General features: G+C 34.2%; 1 non-coding gene across 1 annotated transcript; it reads right to left on the bottom strand.

Annotated features, from left to right (window-relative positions):
- Positions 1–13,748: 13,748 nt before the first annotated feature.
- Positions 13,749–13,850, bottom strand: LOC111438530. Its single transcript, XR_002709687.1, has one exon. It is a non-coding gene; the product is annotated as a U6 spliceosomal RNA (small nuclear RNA).
- Between the last annotated feature and the right edge of the window lie 2,788 nt (positions 13,851–16,638).

The raw sequence follows: 16,638 nt of genomic DNA, 5'->3' as shown, positions 1-16,638 counted from the left end.
TGAAAATCATCTTCGTCCAGGTTTGGTTGCACCGTTTCCTTTTGTTCGGGCAACCTTTCCTGAAGTTTGAGAATTTCTTGTCAAAGCATATAAGATTCTGACCTGGTTTCAAATCTTAATGCCTATACTTTTTGTTTGACATTATTAATCTCTCTTTGAAGGTCTTGAACTTTTTGTTTGAGATTATTAATCTCTCCTTGAAGGTCTTGAGTAGTTAGTTCTTTGGGTTTTTCAAATCTTTGGAGAACTTATTGGAGTCTATAGGATTTCTTTCTTCTCTTTCTTATGGCTTAGAGATCTTCATTGCTCCTCTAAATCTTTGAGCAATTTTTTTGTTGTATTTCTTGATCTTGAATTTTCTCTACCACTACGAGTAGAATTTCTTGATTTTTTGTAAAGACATTTATGCATCCTTCATATGTCCTTTTTCCTTCCTGTTTTGATTCGTATTCTGTACTGGAATATGAATTGGATTCTTCTTGAAGTTCGAGGATTTCTCCCTCACTGGATTGTTCTGAGTCGGTTATAACTAATCGTAGTAGCTGATTCTTCAACTCTTGATCGATATCCAACTCATTGATCTTTCCTCTGATCGGACATTTATTAGCATAGTGTCCTTCTCGACATTTGAAGCAAGTTTGCTTTTTATTGCTTCTTTGAGATCTTGTAGGGGTATACCTTTTCTTTGAATACGTCGGCTTTTAAGATTGCACGAGTTTATTCCGATACTTTTCTCTAGGCCTATATGAACTATATGATTTTGGATACGTTTTGACCTTCTTTCTTCTAGAGGCCGAGGGAGCTTCTATCCCCTTGCATCCATATTGATCGCAAAATCTCTCAAGCTCCTTTCCGTTTGATATCAAAGAATTGAGCTTGTTTTGAATCTTTTACTCATTACAAAGTCTGAGTCATTCTTCTATGATTGAAAGATGCTATGGATCGATAAGACAAAGTTTGGCATGGAATTGTTCCATTATACTTTGTCTTAAGACCGTCTATGATCTTTCTTGATGAATCATTTACGCGCCTGCGACCTTGTAATTTATAAGACAAAGTTTGCCATGAAATTGTTCTATTATAGTTTGACGACCATCAAAGTTTGCCATGTAATTTATACGCGCCTGCGGCCATCATCATTTCATTGACAACATTCATTATCAGATAGTCGGACAATCCATCGATATTCCATTCATAGATTGCTAGACCATCGTAATGAACTTGAGTTTGTAACGTCTTTTCTTCAAATTGAATACATTGAAAAGATGGTTGAGGATACCAGTTTTTCTGATTATTGGTATTATTTTGACTTCTTCTCGATATTCTTTCAATTCGATTGTAGAGAGATTCTTGTAGAAAATAAATTGTTCTGATACCAATTTGTAGAAAAATAAAATCGCTCCGATACCAACTTGAGAGAAAAAAATGCTCGCTCTGAATCTAACTCGTTTAGATAACTCTCACGAAACTCACGAGACAAAAGAGTTCTCAAAAGGTTTTTGTATTACACAACCATAGGTAAAGCCTTTTTGACAGATTTTTGCAGGGTAAGTTTAGCCATATCTGCCCATCACTTTTCTCTCATCTAGAAGCCATTTCTCAACTAAATTACATGGTGTTTTTTATTGAATTTAAAAACAAAAAAAAATCATAATTATTTTTTTTTCTCCCGTGCATTTAAGTTTATTTCTCAACAAAACTCACTCATAAACTTGAATGCTCCTACTCAATGATTCCTCATGCGCCGTTTTCGTTTTCTCAATCTCAGTCGTGGTTTCTTCAATTTTCTCTTCTTTTCCTCGAGTGAAAAAATGGGATTGTACTTCTCTGATGAGACTTCATTTGGATCTTCTCGAGAACATCCCATCTGTGACACCATCTCATTTTTCCAGTTCTCAGCTACGCTTGCCTCAGACTTCATGGCTTCGTTCAGTTTATTCAATTTCCTTCGTAAGTCCACAGCGACATTTACAGCTAGTATTCTTGTTTCCTCCAGTTTGGTTTTATCACGAGTGAGTGTCTCAATCATCTGTCGTAAATTCACTGCCTCCTATTGGACTCAATTCAGATTCACATCAACTGAATCTCTTTGTTGAGTTAACTGTTGAGGATTATTGGGAGTGAGTCCCGGCTTGTAGTGTACTTTGTTCGAGGGGAGGATTGTTGAGGATTATTGGGAGTGAGTCCCACATTTGTTAATAGCATCTTCAAAGTTAGCTACATACTGTTTTAACGATTGTTTAGAAAAAACATATTGTAACTCCAAATATTTTACTTACATTGAAAAATAATTATTCTTGCATGACATTGGTGGAGCTTGAGGATCTTAAATCATCTGAAAAAATAAAATATAAATTGTAATATAACGATATAGAATACAACTTAACAAATAAACAATAAATAGATTTGGAGTTACCTATCTCAATCTTAGAACAAATCTCTGAATCTTCAAGTTGTTGAGGAAGATCTAACGATACTGATTTTCTACCCATTCAATTTTGTATACATATCAAAGCTTCCACTGTTTTACGTGTCAAAGAACTCATAAAATAATCAAGAATCCTCCCACCGGTACTAAATGCTAATTCAGAAGATACAGTTGACATGGCTAAAACATCTTGGGCAATTTTCAATAAAACTCTATATTTAAATTCATTTGCTTCCCATCATGCCGAAACATCAAAATTATCATCAAGTTCTTCAATAGGGTTAGATAAATATCGATCCACATCCTTCTTTAACTCAGATAAATATCGATCCACATCACCACATCACTCTTTAACTCGAATAAATTTTTCTCCTCTTCTTCGTTTGTATCTTGATAATACTAATATTGAACCATTCAAATTCACTACATCAATTGTGTCCATCTCCATATTCATGGACTTAAGATGAGTCTTGATTCAGATTGATGATGATCTTGAGCATTATCACAAAACTTGTAGTAATCATACAAACGAATTAAATAATTCTTTATGTCATCCACCATCACTTTATCCATAGCATCTTCATAAATATTCGAAAAGCAAAATGATATGTAATCTAGTTTGTAACGAGGATCGAGTATCGCTGCTATGAATATCAATTTATTAATTCTTTCCACTGAGCCCCAATATTTGTTGTACTTAACTGTTACATTTGTACTCCACTTAATTAAAAGTTCTTGAATAGCCAAAAGTTCATGAAAATAAGAATTGGAAGTCACATATAAAGAACCACTTATCTTCGTAGTCACATCATAGAAAACCTTAAAAAACTTTACAAACACTACAACGTTTTCCCAATCATCAATGGTTGGTGACCCTATTCTTTTGTTTCTATGATCCCCTCCTTGAAGTAATCAACATAATCTAATTCTACTTCCTCCAATACTATGAAAGCTTTTTCAAATTTCAAGGCTCTCAAGCATCAAATAGGTGAAATTCCATTGAGTCGTCACATCAAACAAACAAGTGTTTTACATTTAATTTTTTCTTGTTCAACACGATCTTTAAATTTTGTCAATCTCTTGGGGATGATCTAACATACCTCACGCATTGCGAACACTAAAAATGAAGTCATGCATTTCTTTAAGCCCTTAATTCACAATAAGTTAATTATGTGAGCACAACACGTGAAGCGTAATATTTCTCCATCTAAGACAAGTGAATTCCAAGTTCTAAGCCTTCTCATAATATATAAAATAGCACTATCCTTGGAACTTAAGGTATTAACTTTTACACCGAAAACCTTATCAATTCTCCATTCCAATAAACAACTCTCAATCATCTTGTCAATAGTCTCTCCCTTATGGTTAGCACCTTGACAAAAGTTGAGAATTCTTTTATACAAATTTCATTCTGAATTAATAAAATGTGCGGTGATTACCATGTAATTAATCTTTTGCAATGAAGTCCATGTGTCAGTGGTAAGACAAACCCTCTTGGAATGATGGACTAAACAAATCTTTCAACTTTTTTTTTAGAGTTGAATATATCTCTAGCAATGGTTACTATTAACGGAGGGTCAAACTTAGGACATGAAATACTACAAAACAATTTGAAATCCTCATCCTCTCCTCATCCTCTACTCATCCATAATTATCATCTTGGCACTACTCTACATCTTGTTTGACTAAATAATGAAGTAACTATATTACTACCACCCTTTCCATCTATTGAAGGTTGAAAACTTAGAGTAGTTTGTCTTTTGTCTTCCACCTTATATGAGTACTTTCTACACTAATGTTTTAAGTACTCCCATAAAGTGCTAGTTCCACAAGAATTAGTATCACAAGCATACTCCTTAGAACAATAGTTGCACTTTCACCCTTAATATTGTTATCTATTCTTGTAAAATGATCCCACGGTTGATTTACTAGGTTTCTTCTTCCTAAATTCAGATTGTGCAGTCAATGGTGGCTTCGATGCATTATAATTACTAGAGCTACTTGCACTTACAATTTGCACTATTGTTTTCCATCTATAAAAAGTAAAATAGAACTATTATGATTCAAACATTCAACCCAATATGAACAATTACCATATGATGCATCGAAGTTTAAATAAACAATATCATGATTCAATGCAATGAAGATCAATGTACAATAAAGATAAAATAAAACAAAATTTGTAGAACCATCTTTGTCATGATCTTCCTTTTTTGCTTTTATCTTTTTCTTCTTTTTCTCTAGTTCTTATTAACAACACCCACATAAAATATACCTATTATCATTTATATATTTATCAAGACTTATATATGGTAGATGACTATTTAACAACACCCACAAAAATGTTTTTATTTTTAATGCACAAACTTAGTATTTGCAAGGGGATATAACAAAAAAAAAAAAAAAAAAAAGCTTAACGGCTATGGTGTTCCAGGAGACTAAGAGAGAAAGACTGCATGCTAGAGATTGCTATTGAGATCAAATTCCTTGTGAGAGACTAATGTCCCTCCAGATTTGTATTTTGGCTGAGGTTGAGAGAGAATTATACTAAGACAAAAAGCGGTATATATTTTGGCTTGAGAATGAGAGAGAAGAGGAAACCATTTATATTTTAGCTTGAGGATGTGAGAGAGAAGAGTGTGAGGGAGTAGGACAAAAGTTTGTATTTTTACTTGAGACTGATAGAGAGAAGAGGCTGAGAGAAGTTTGTATTTTGACTTGAGGCTGATAGAGAAAAGAGGTTGAGAGAGAGAATTAGAACAAAGCATGTTGGGCTAGGCTGAGAAAGAGAAGAGGCTTTTTACACATTTAAGTAATTGAAGTTAGAGAGAATTGTTATTTAAAATTTGTTAATTAGAGAGAATTATATTTTAAATTTGTTTACACCATTTAAGTAATTATTGGACTTGGGTAAGGGGTGGTCAAGCACGAGATTTGGTAGAAAAAAGGGTTGTTAGCAAGGAAGGGGTTATTGGGCTTTGACTTTGGGGGCATTGGGCTTCTATTTCTTTTTTTTTTCAATATTTTCGAGTCGGGTTGACCCAATCATTTTCTTTTGGAACCCAAACCCAACCTAAATCAAATCGGGTTAAAAAAATGAACCCAACTCAAACCCAAAATCCAACACAACCCAACCCAACTCTTAGATTTCGGGTTGGGTGTACACCCATACTCTCTCTACCTTTGTAATAGCCCAAATAAAGTAATAAATAAATAAATTAATTAAATTTACAAGAAAAAAAAAATCACACACTTCTCTCCACTGAACTCTCATCCCTTTCCTCTCCTCAACTAACACTAACGACACAATATCACTCTTCTCCCAAAAGCATTAAAAAAATATATTTGTGAAAAAAAAAAACTCTAATATTAGTTTTTTTTTTAATATTAAAATTTTGCTTTTATGAAATCACTCAAGTTAGCATAGATCTTCTCTAATTATTATGTTGCAATTATTTAGATATGAAAAGAGGAAAAGAAAATAAAAAAGAAATACAAATAAAAATAGAATACTAACATATTCAAAACAAAAAAAAAATGAAACACACAAAACAAAAGAAGATTTAGAGTAAAAATAAATTACCAGAATTGGCTAAAAATATCTATCAACATAATTTTAAAAAAAAGAGGAAATAGAGGGAAAGAAAAGGAAAGAAAACAAAATATTCCAATATGGTTAAACGGTCCTTTTTAATTGTGTACCATGAAACAATAATTACATATATTTTTTTTAACTTAGTTTTCCTACCTACACAATTTAGATCAAAATATAGATTTCGACTTTTATTGAGCCAATTAAGTGAATATTCAAAATAGGTAAAGCTTCGACATGAGTGAGAACGAATTCGAAGGACGAAAGCAAGCAAATTTGGAGTTAGATAGAACTTTGGCTAAGGCCAACCAAGTAAGTAGAAATTGATCAAAAGTCAACTAGAAATTGTATGAGTTATGATTTATGATGTATGAGCTATGATTCTGTTGCATGGGAGTTGATTGATCAAAAGTCGTTTGAGTTTGCTATGGACTCCCGTAATCTTAGGTTAGGCTTTGCTACAAATGCTTTTAATCCATTCTACAACATGAACAATCGATATAGTTTTTGGCCAATCATGCGTGTTACATGTAACTTGCCTCCTTCGTTATGTATGAAAAAGGAAAATATAATGTTAGCATTGTTGATTTCTGGCCCTAGAAAATCAGGAAACGATATTGATGTCTACTTACAATCTCTTGTGAAAGATTTATGGAAATGAGTACAAGCCTATGATATTGTAAGTAAAACATATTTAAGTTGAAGAGCAATTCTCATGTACACTCTAAATGATTTTTCTGAATATGAAAATCTTGTTGGATGCACCATAAAAGGTAAATAGGCATGTCAAATTTGTGGACATAATACTCGATCTCTTTAGTTGAAGAATGGAAAAAGGTATTTATATATAGTTCATAGACGATTCTTGTCAAAGTTGCATCCATATCGAAGGAAAAACACATGGTTTGATGGAAAAATAGAAGAAGAATTATCTCTCAAACTTGCAACAAGTAGTGCAATTTATACCAAACTTCAAACTTTGAAAATTGTTGGAAAAAATGTGAAAACTTAAAAAGAGAGAGCAACAAACATGCACAAGTCAAATGTGGAAGAAGCTATCCATTTGCTTCAATCTTCCATATTGAAGGTCAACCAACTCTAAATTTATGTTGTTTTTATTGAGTTTCAAGTAATTAAGTTTCAAACTTTAGCCACTAAAAACTTTAAATGTAATTTACTGGGTAGGAATTACAATACACCACAACTTGATGTTATGCATGTAGAAAAGAATGTATGTGAGAGTATTGTAGGTACATTATTTATATAAATGGAAAGTCAAAAGATGGAATTAATGTAAGAAAAAATTTACAACTTTTGAAAATATGGTCGGACCTATATCCAAAAGAATGAGGTGGTCGAACTTACCTACCTCCTACTCCACATACATTGTCAAAGTTTCAGAGAAATTATTTTGTTCAAGGTTGTATAATCTAAAGTTGATAGATGGATATAGTTCCAACATTTCAAAGTGCGTATCATTACAATATTGCAAAGTGATGGGAATGAAGTCCCATGACTGTCATGTATTGATGCAACAACTGTTATCTGTAGTGCTTAGAGATTTGCTCCCGAAAGGTCCAAGGCATGCAATATATAGTCTATGTTCATACTTTAATAGACTATGTCAACGTGTCATTGAAAGAGAAGTTATGTTATAGCTTGAAAAAGAGGTAGTGGACATTTTATGCCTTTTTGAAAGGTACCTTCCACCTTCCTTTTTTGATATAATGACACGCTGGTTATTCATTTGAGATATGAAACTCGTATTTTTGGGCCTGTTTAATATAGCTTGACATTTAAAAGGCGAATTATTTGCTTCTTATATCGTGTTGATAGTAATTGTGGTCATCTTTGTAACCTTTATGTCTCATTTTGATGTATGAAGGTATTGAAAAGTTATGTACGGAACAAAGCATGACCAAAAGGGTGAATTGTAGTGTGTTATGTAGCAGATGAATTTGTGGACTTTTCAAAAAGATATTTTAAACACTCGATTGAAGTTGCACATAATCAACATCGTAGTCAATAATATGAAAATTATGTCATTCTAGAAGGTCATCCTATATCAGTTGGGACTTCAATTACATTACACGATGATGTACTAGAAAATGCACATTGATGTATCTTGTTCAACACAGCAGTGGTGGAACCGTTTATCTAGTGAATTAAGTTGTGTATCATTTATTATTGTTTAATATAAATCAATGTTAAATTGTAATTCATCTAGTCAAAATGCATATGGATGAACTCATGATCTTAGATCAAAGACATGCAAAAGATTCTAGTCTACTTTCCAAGTTTCATGCAAAAAAAAAAAAAATTCCATCATGGTTAAAATCTAAGGTAATGTAACATACTATTACATGAACCAATGAAGGTACAAAACTACAACACAATCTAACTAACAGGTAGATTCATCTGGTGTAGTTTACTTTGACTTGTTAAATGACGTGGAAATCGGTCAAGAAAATGTACAATGTCTTACACTGTGTACATCATTAATGGACAACGATTTTACATAAAGAGTGAAAAAATCAACCCAAAATAATGGTGTTTCTGTAGATGCAGCTACATTGTGCAGATCTATGCAAAAGATAAATCAAAAGTTATGAAAGCAGTTGCTTACTTGCGGGGTGTTATAAGAAATCGATCTTGTTAGATTATTATGCCTACCAACTTTGAATCTTTAAATGTAATTGGGCAAATGTCTATAATGGAGTAAGAGTTGAGGAAAGATTCACTCTCGTTAACTTACATCAAAGTCAAAGCATATTTGTACGTGAGCCTTTCATCTTGGCCTCACAAGCCCAATAGGTGCTTTATGCTAGAGAACATGATACCACAAATTGGTATGTTTTATTAAAAGGACCACGCAAAGGGTTTCATGACTTTGATATGTATGATCATGAATATGCTAATAAGATGGTTGTCAATGAACAAATTCTAAGTACATTGAAAGACATTGATGAAAATGATGAGATCACCTACGTAGAGGAGATTGCGAGGGTATTTTCATTTGATGAACAATTTGGACATTGTATAAATATTTTTTTATGAAAACATTACACTTCATATTATAATATTTATTTTGTGATGATCGTTTTTTATTGATGTGGAATTGCATTCTTGATTTTATTTTCATTTAGTGCATAATGATTATGTATTAATTTTGGTTTTAGGTTGGAGTGGAGGGAGATAAGGTATCACTTCAAACTTTAAAACACAAAAAAGAAATTTGTTGTCTAAAAGTCACCGGAAGAAAAATGTCTCATCATACTAAACATTTTGAAAAAAAATATGCAGGATATTGATATTACTCTACTTAAAAAATGTAGACATAGAAAGACCGGTAGTGATAAAATGTTGCATAACCACACACTACAAGTTGAAAGGGTTGAAAGAGAAAAATCAAGTGTTCCTAACCACAATCAGAATATTTTATCTCCTCTAAGAGATGTTAATGTGTACAAATCTCTTATTATATTGCCCTCCTTAAACCTTGGGCAATGGGAAGACACTGAAACCCGAACATATTTCAATTCGTACAATAGACTCATCAGCTACTCGCACAAGATTAGGAATTTGTAGGCAAATAGAAGTTTGTAGTGAAAATAGAATTGGAAAAGAAGATCATGTAATTAGTGGAAACCCCCATGAAACAACAACGCAATAAAAAAGAAAAATAGGTCCTAGAATGATGAAGACAATAGCTGTTGATGGACAATCTAGAGTGAAACTTGTTTTTAATGAATATGGACAACCCATAAGGGATGAATTTGTAGGATTGACTTCTTTTATTGGTCCCTTGTAAGAGAGGTTGTACTTGTGCCCATAGAGAATTGGAAGAAATTACCGGTTAAAATTAATGTTATGGAAGTCTATTCACTTATGGAGTTATTTTAATCATTTGTATAATATTACTAACTATTTGGTATTTAGTCAAGGTACAATGCGAACAATGATTGACAGAAATAGATTATTTGTCAACGAATGGATGATTATGGAGGCTGAAAAAATTCCTATGGTTAAATAAACTGGCAATGCCCCAACAATAGCACTACTAAAACTTACCTATGATATTTTTTAAATTATTATATATTTTGATATAACAAAAACATATGTTGTCTTATTGAGTAGTTGAAAATTAAGTTTAAAACAAGAGACAACTCTCTCATACATGTAGTACGAAAGGGTATGCCTATTCGATTGAAGAGATGATAAATATTAATATTACTATAGTTTAGTATCGTATTTGTTAATTTAGTATATTTATTTCATTTTGCAAAATAAAAGTTCTTCGGATTCAACTTTAATTTCAATTATTATGTTATGGACAAAGACTAACACAAAGAAGGATGAACAACCTGTGAATGCACAAATTGTAAGACACTCGTATGTTAAACTTGTTTGAAAATTACTTATCTTTAAGTTTGCAAGTATTATGTTTGTTGATATCATTTGTTTATGAAGTATGTGAAATGAGCGGTTGAAGTGGTTTCTTGTTGGTATGAGCCCATTGAACAAACAAATAATTTTATAGGATATTTTACTTATAGCATGTGAAACATATGTGTGGTGGGCTGTGGGGTGGGAGATGATGAAAACTTTAGAAAAAAGTACTTGATTTGATTTTTTTTCCTACCCCATGTGTTAAACTTTTTTGAAAATGACTTTTTTTTTATATCTTATTAGATATGTGAAAAGTTTGGAAGTATTGTGTTCCTTGATATCTCTTGTTTATAATGTATATGAAATGGGTGGTTGAAGTAGTTTTTTATTGGTACGAGCACGTTAAACGTCAACTAACTTTGTTAAGATGTTTTTTATCATGTCGATTAACTTATAAGATGTAAGATGTGTGGAGCAATTATGGATAGTTGACATCTCTTATAAGTAAGAATTGCATTATGTATTTGATAAACTTTCATGGTAGGAGTGCATTGAACAGAGATAATAACTTCATTGAATAATATTGTTGATGATGTCTTGAATAAAGTTCTTAGACCGGATCGTGGGCATGTAAGAGGACTTGGATTTGGAGTGACTCGTTCTAAATTATATCTCGTCTCAACAAAAAAAATAGATACATGACTCTCGAGAAAGAATAATTGAAGATGATGGAAATGAAATCAATGTTCTCAAGTTTTATGAAGAAACACATACATTTTTTTAATTAAGTTATATAAATTTCACATTCATTCTGTCGTGAGTTTATTTCATACCTGATTCAATTGAAATTATCATAGATTAAACCTAATCGAGAAAGTTTGTAATGGTATTGGAAGTATACCGAAACCAACAAATATCCATTCAAATTTGAGAATACCTTCTCCACTGACACTAGGTTAATTTTCTAATTTAAAGAATAAAATTATTGATTTCATTATTATTTTGGAAGGTTTTATTTTTTATGGTAGAGCATTAATAAGTACAAGTTATTAGATTGGCATGACTCAAGAGAGATTGTTGCAGAAGAATGATGGTCTTCTAATGATCAGCCGCTCTTGTTCATCACATCCCTGTTGAACCACATGCTAGAGTATGGGTTGATGTACAAGGAAATCCATTCTTTTTTGTGGCGGCCTACATTAGAAATGATATGTATTGAAGAAGCGGTGGGTAGCATAGTTGCTTGGCCATCCGAAAAGTGATTATCAGTATGTAATTTTCAAATTTTATTTATTTATATTAATTAAATAATTTTTCATTAGTTAATTCAAGTGTCCGCATAATCCTATAATCATATAATCATATATTCATATATTTTGTAATTTATAGAGGTGAATAAAGTGATGCATGCCTTATACATGCAAAGGATGAATTTGAAGATGATACCTTATCTAGGTGATAAACTTCAAGCCAAACTTGGTGAATTTTGTATTTTGTGAACTACTTTATATTTTTGTACTTGAATTCAGCAAAAATTTTATCTTCCATGGTTCAAACTTCTTTATTTTCTATTCAATGGGTTATAAAATATCGTTTTATGTATGTGAATTACAAAATTAGCCAAGAGTAAATTAGTCAAGGAAAAAAACTATACCTTATATAGTAAGAACATGCGAATGCAATGATGAGACCTATCATATCAGTCTATTTTCCTATGGTACTATCCTAACAGATAGCTTGGATGTGTACTATATACTCTACACACAACCCATACGTGTGAGTATGGACTCACTAGTCAGTTCGCACACCGTGTGGCCCCTTTCCTTGTCGGGCGAGCATGCTCTGGTAGCTCTTTATGCCAGACACCCGTTAGAAGTAGTTGTTGTCACTGCAGCATTATGTAAAACATAATGATAGTTCTGCCTATTAGTGTACGTGCCCGTACCCTCGTGAAAGAATAGTGGTATCCTCCAATGCATGAGCACACATTTAATGCATGAGGAACCAATATTTTTTCATTTTCGGTATTCTTAAATATAACCACGACTATCATTTTCATTCATATCATATCATTTCTCATATCATTCATGTTTCTAACAGGATTATATTTCATACCATTTATCGGGCTTTCACGTCATTCATATCATGTTGTATACATGCAATTTAAGAGACATAACATAACATTTCATAACGTGTAGTTCATACAATAAATACCTCAACAGTCAAATAAAGCAATCGAAGTATAACATATCACATCACATTATATTGCACATCAATTCATCCAAGACTGCATAACGTTCACCTTGAATACATTTACGTATTAAATCATAACAGTCTAAACATACAATTTATGATTTCCATGTCATCCCCTTTGTTTCCATATTTGCTACTACATCATAGAATAAATAGGGCAATTAACGTGAGAATGGAATTCATGTAAGAGTGACTTGATATAACGTAACGACCCAGATCCACCGCTAGCAAATATTGTCCTCTTTGGGCTTTCCCTTTCGGGCTTTCCCTTTCGGGCTTTCCCTCAAGGCTTTAAAACGCGTCTGCTAGGGGAAGGTTTCCACACCCTTATAAATGGTGATTTGTTCTCCTCCCCAACCAATGTGGGATATCACAATCCACTCCCCTTCGGGGCCCAGAGTCCTTGCTGGCACTCGTTCCTTTATCCAATCGATATGGGACCGCCCCTAAATCCACCCCCCTTTAGGGCCCAGCATCCTTACTGGCACACCGCCTCGTGTCTACCCCCTTCGGGGAACAGTGAGAAGGCCGGCACATCGTCCGATGACTGGCTCTGATACCATTTCTAACGACCCAGATCCACCGCTAGCAGATATTGTCCTCTTTGGGCAGATATTGTCCTCTTTGGAATATCTGCTAGCGGTGGATCTGGGTCGTTACAAATGGTATCAGAGCCAGACACCGGACGATGTGTCAGCCTTCTTGCTGTTCCCCGAAGGGGGGTAGACACGAGGCGGTGTGCCAGTAAGGACGCTGGGCCCCAAAGGGGGATGGATGTCAGCCTTCTTGCTGTTCCCCGAAGGGGGGTAGACACGAGGCGGTGTGCCAGGAAGGACGCTGGGCCCCAAAGGGGGTGGATTTAGAGGCGGTCCCACATCGATTGAAGGAAGGAAGAGTGCCAGCGAGAACGCTGGGCCCCGAAGGGGGGTGGATTGTGATGTCCCACATTGGTTGGGGGGAGAACAAATCACCATTTATAAGGGTCTGGAAACCTTCCCCTAGCGTTTTAAAGCCTTGAGGGGAAGCCCAAAAGGAAAAGCCCAAAGAGGACAATATCTGCTAGCGGTGGATCTGGGTCGTTACAAAAAAAATTTGGACCATTTCTCGATTTGTGCGTGTCATCCTTGCGCAGGGGCCATGCTAATCTTCTCTATATCGTTCCGATTTTATCGGATGTCCCGAAGGGTCGGAAGGCTTTAAAACACGTCTGCTAGGGGAAGATTTCCACACCCTTATAAATCGTGATTTGTTCTCCTCCCCAACCAATGTGGGAATTCACACCACACTTATAAACCAATCTTACAAAAAAAAACACATTCCTCACTTTCATCGTATTTCCCAAAACACTTCTAGAATGATTATAATTTCTTTTATCTTGTTGTGACTTGGCGTCATAATGTAATTTATTAATTTTCTCTTATCATAACAATTTTTTGTGTCCTAAGAATCATCCCTTATTCTTTGGGTGCCTCCACTTAGGGTGCAAATCACACAAGTCTTCAAGGGATGACTATATAGGCTAACACTCATTCTCACTTAGCTCAACTCTCTTGCTAGCATCTTAAAATTTTCAGAATGACCGTATTTATGATGCAACTCACCTAAACAATAAGGATATCTTTCTCTTCTTTTATTTTTACATCTCAATTACCTTCGATTTAGATACCTCTATTAGTGCTGCAGATTGCCTGCTAACGAGCAATTGAGACAATTTGTTTGCTTTCTACTTTTTTTTAGCATTGAGAGTTCAAGCTTTAGATCGAAGGGGAGTGGGTCTCAGGTATGTTTTTTTTTTTTGGTGATAGAATTTTTTTAATACTCCCAAACTTAAACTAGTCATTGTCCTCAATGAGCCTTGGTGTGGGTGTGGAATCATTATTAGAAGTAGATTGAGGTGCAAAAACTCTTGGTTATTGTTTTTGTTAGAAAAAAGGTATGGGTGAATTATGGAAACTCTTGTTGGTTAAGGTGGATTATAATAGTTTGGATCCTCCCCTTAACTTTAATGAATACTCCATTCAATCTGAGCTTTAATTTCCTTAACCCCTTTGTTCTTGAGTTATGAGTTTTTTAAAAAAAAAACACACCACTCACCTTATTGTTTTATTTATCTTATTGAAGTATTTTACAATACCTCTCTAGTTCTTGCACAAAACGTCATGACTGCATATGAAAAAAATGCATGATCTATTAGCCTTCCTAAAAAATTCATGCTTCTAGAGTGCATGCATGGACATGATTCAAAATTATATGCAATCAAGACAACAAAAACAAACACAACACAAGGATGCATGCTTCTAATTTCTGACAGTAACGTTACAAAGGATGTGATCAGAGAATTCCCTTACTTTAGGCATCGTCAGAGAAAGTGTTCTCTTCCAACTCTACCACATGTGATGATTCTTTACGGCTCCATTTTTTAAAAATCTCTTTTTGGAACAACTTGGAAATGCTGAATTGTTGGACTTGGTTATTAAGGCTTTATTTATTTCTCCATCCATCTTTTTGACATAGGACCAATACGCATTGCTGTTTCACTGCTTTCGCACCAGCTGATTTAAGCATCTTGTTGTTTCAGCAATTGATCCATAGCTTCTGCTGCACTGTTATTCCTTCTATTACCACTGCTGGGACCTTCCCTATCTATGTGTTCTATATAATCCATAAGATTTCTTGCCTTAAGTTTTTCTTCTTCCTCACCAAAAGGGACTACAACCTTTGGCCACAACATGGTTATTAGTTGTGGAAAAAACAGCTTCCCCACTTTCTTACTTGCACATTTGACAATCTCATATGCTACAATCTTATCCACATCGATACTCAAATTAGTTATGATTGCATACACCAGCAAAACTCTATCAGCTGACAATGTAGTATCATATGTGGTGGGTAGTAGGTTGATCTTTATAAAGGGAACCCAAACTTTTGCTTCTAGGTTGAGGTCTGCTACTATTATTGTTCTTGCTCCTCCTCTCAAGAGCTACCATTGTGTTCCTTCAATGGCTACTATCTCCAAAGCTATCTCAAGTTGATCATCCGATGGAGCTAGCACTATTTCGTTGAAGGTCGCATGCTCAAAAGATTGTAGGTGAAACAGTTGGTTGATTGCTTCAAGACTCCAATCAACTATTTTTCCTCTCATTGTTGTTGTGTACCTTTCTACTTGATCAATATGTGCGTAAAACTCCTTCACTATAGGCACCATAGCTTGCTCCCCATGGTGATAGAAAATCTCCCACCCTAGATCGTTGATGGTGTTAAGAAAGGATTTAGGAGAAGTAGGGTAGAATGTGGGAAACCTTCTTTCTAGCAATACTACCCTTGACTTAAGGAGCTCGTATCTGTTGTACGCCTCCTTGGTTGTAAATATTTCTCTTTGTGTCGGGAGGTTCTCCATTTTTTATTGTCTTTTTTTCTTCGTTTCGAACTTATGCCAGTTAGGAAGAAGTCTTGATTTATCTTTTGTAATTATCTTATTGTACTTCTCCTTCCCTCGCATTGCTTTTTTTCCTCTGGTTCTCAGTGCCATGATTGTAGGTTGTAACCTAAATTTTTATCTAAATTTGAAGATGAATTGACATTGTTGTGTGATCTCTTTAATGAAAGTAGCTGCTATATAATTAAAAAAACTATACCTTGTGCAACCGTCTGTTTAGCTTCTCAACCTATCTAGTTGATGTCCTTTCACTACTCTCCTATTTTTTGTGACGGGTGTCTTTTCTTAACAGCAGGTTGCTTTACATTTTTTTTTTGTTCATGCATAAGGTTGTTGTATCCTTTTCTTTGCCTGTGTGCAGTAAGTTGTTGTCTTTTCTTGAGTTAGAGAAGTCGAACTGGATAAGCCAAGGAGTCGTCGGAACGAAAACAAACTCACATCTAAATAAAATACGACCCCAAAATGATCCTAATTACCTTACTCAGGGTTGAAAGCAGGTCTAAAAGGGTCGAAACGGTAGAAATTGGGCCATAATTGGAG

The sequence above is a fragment of the Cucurbita moschata genome, unplaced genomic scaffold (assembly GCF_002738365.1).
Source record: "Cucurbita moschata cultivar Rifu unplaced genomic scaffold, Cmos_1.0 Cmo_Scf00076, whole genome shotgun sequence".
Lineage (NCBI taxonomy): Eukaryota > Viridiplantae > Streptophyta > Magnoliopsida > Cucurbitales > Cucurbitaceae > Cucurbita > Cucurbita moschata.
This window is presented reverse-complemented; position numbering and strand designations above follow the sequence as displayed.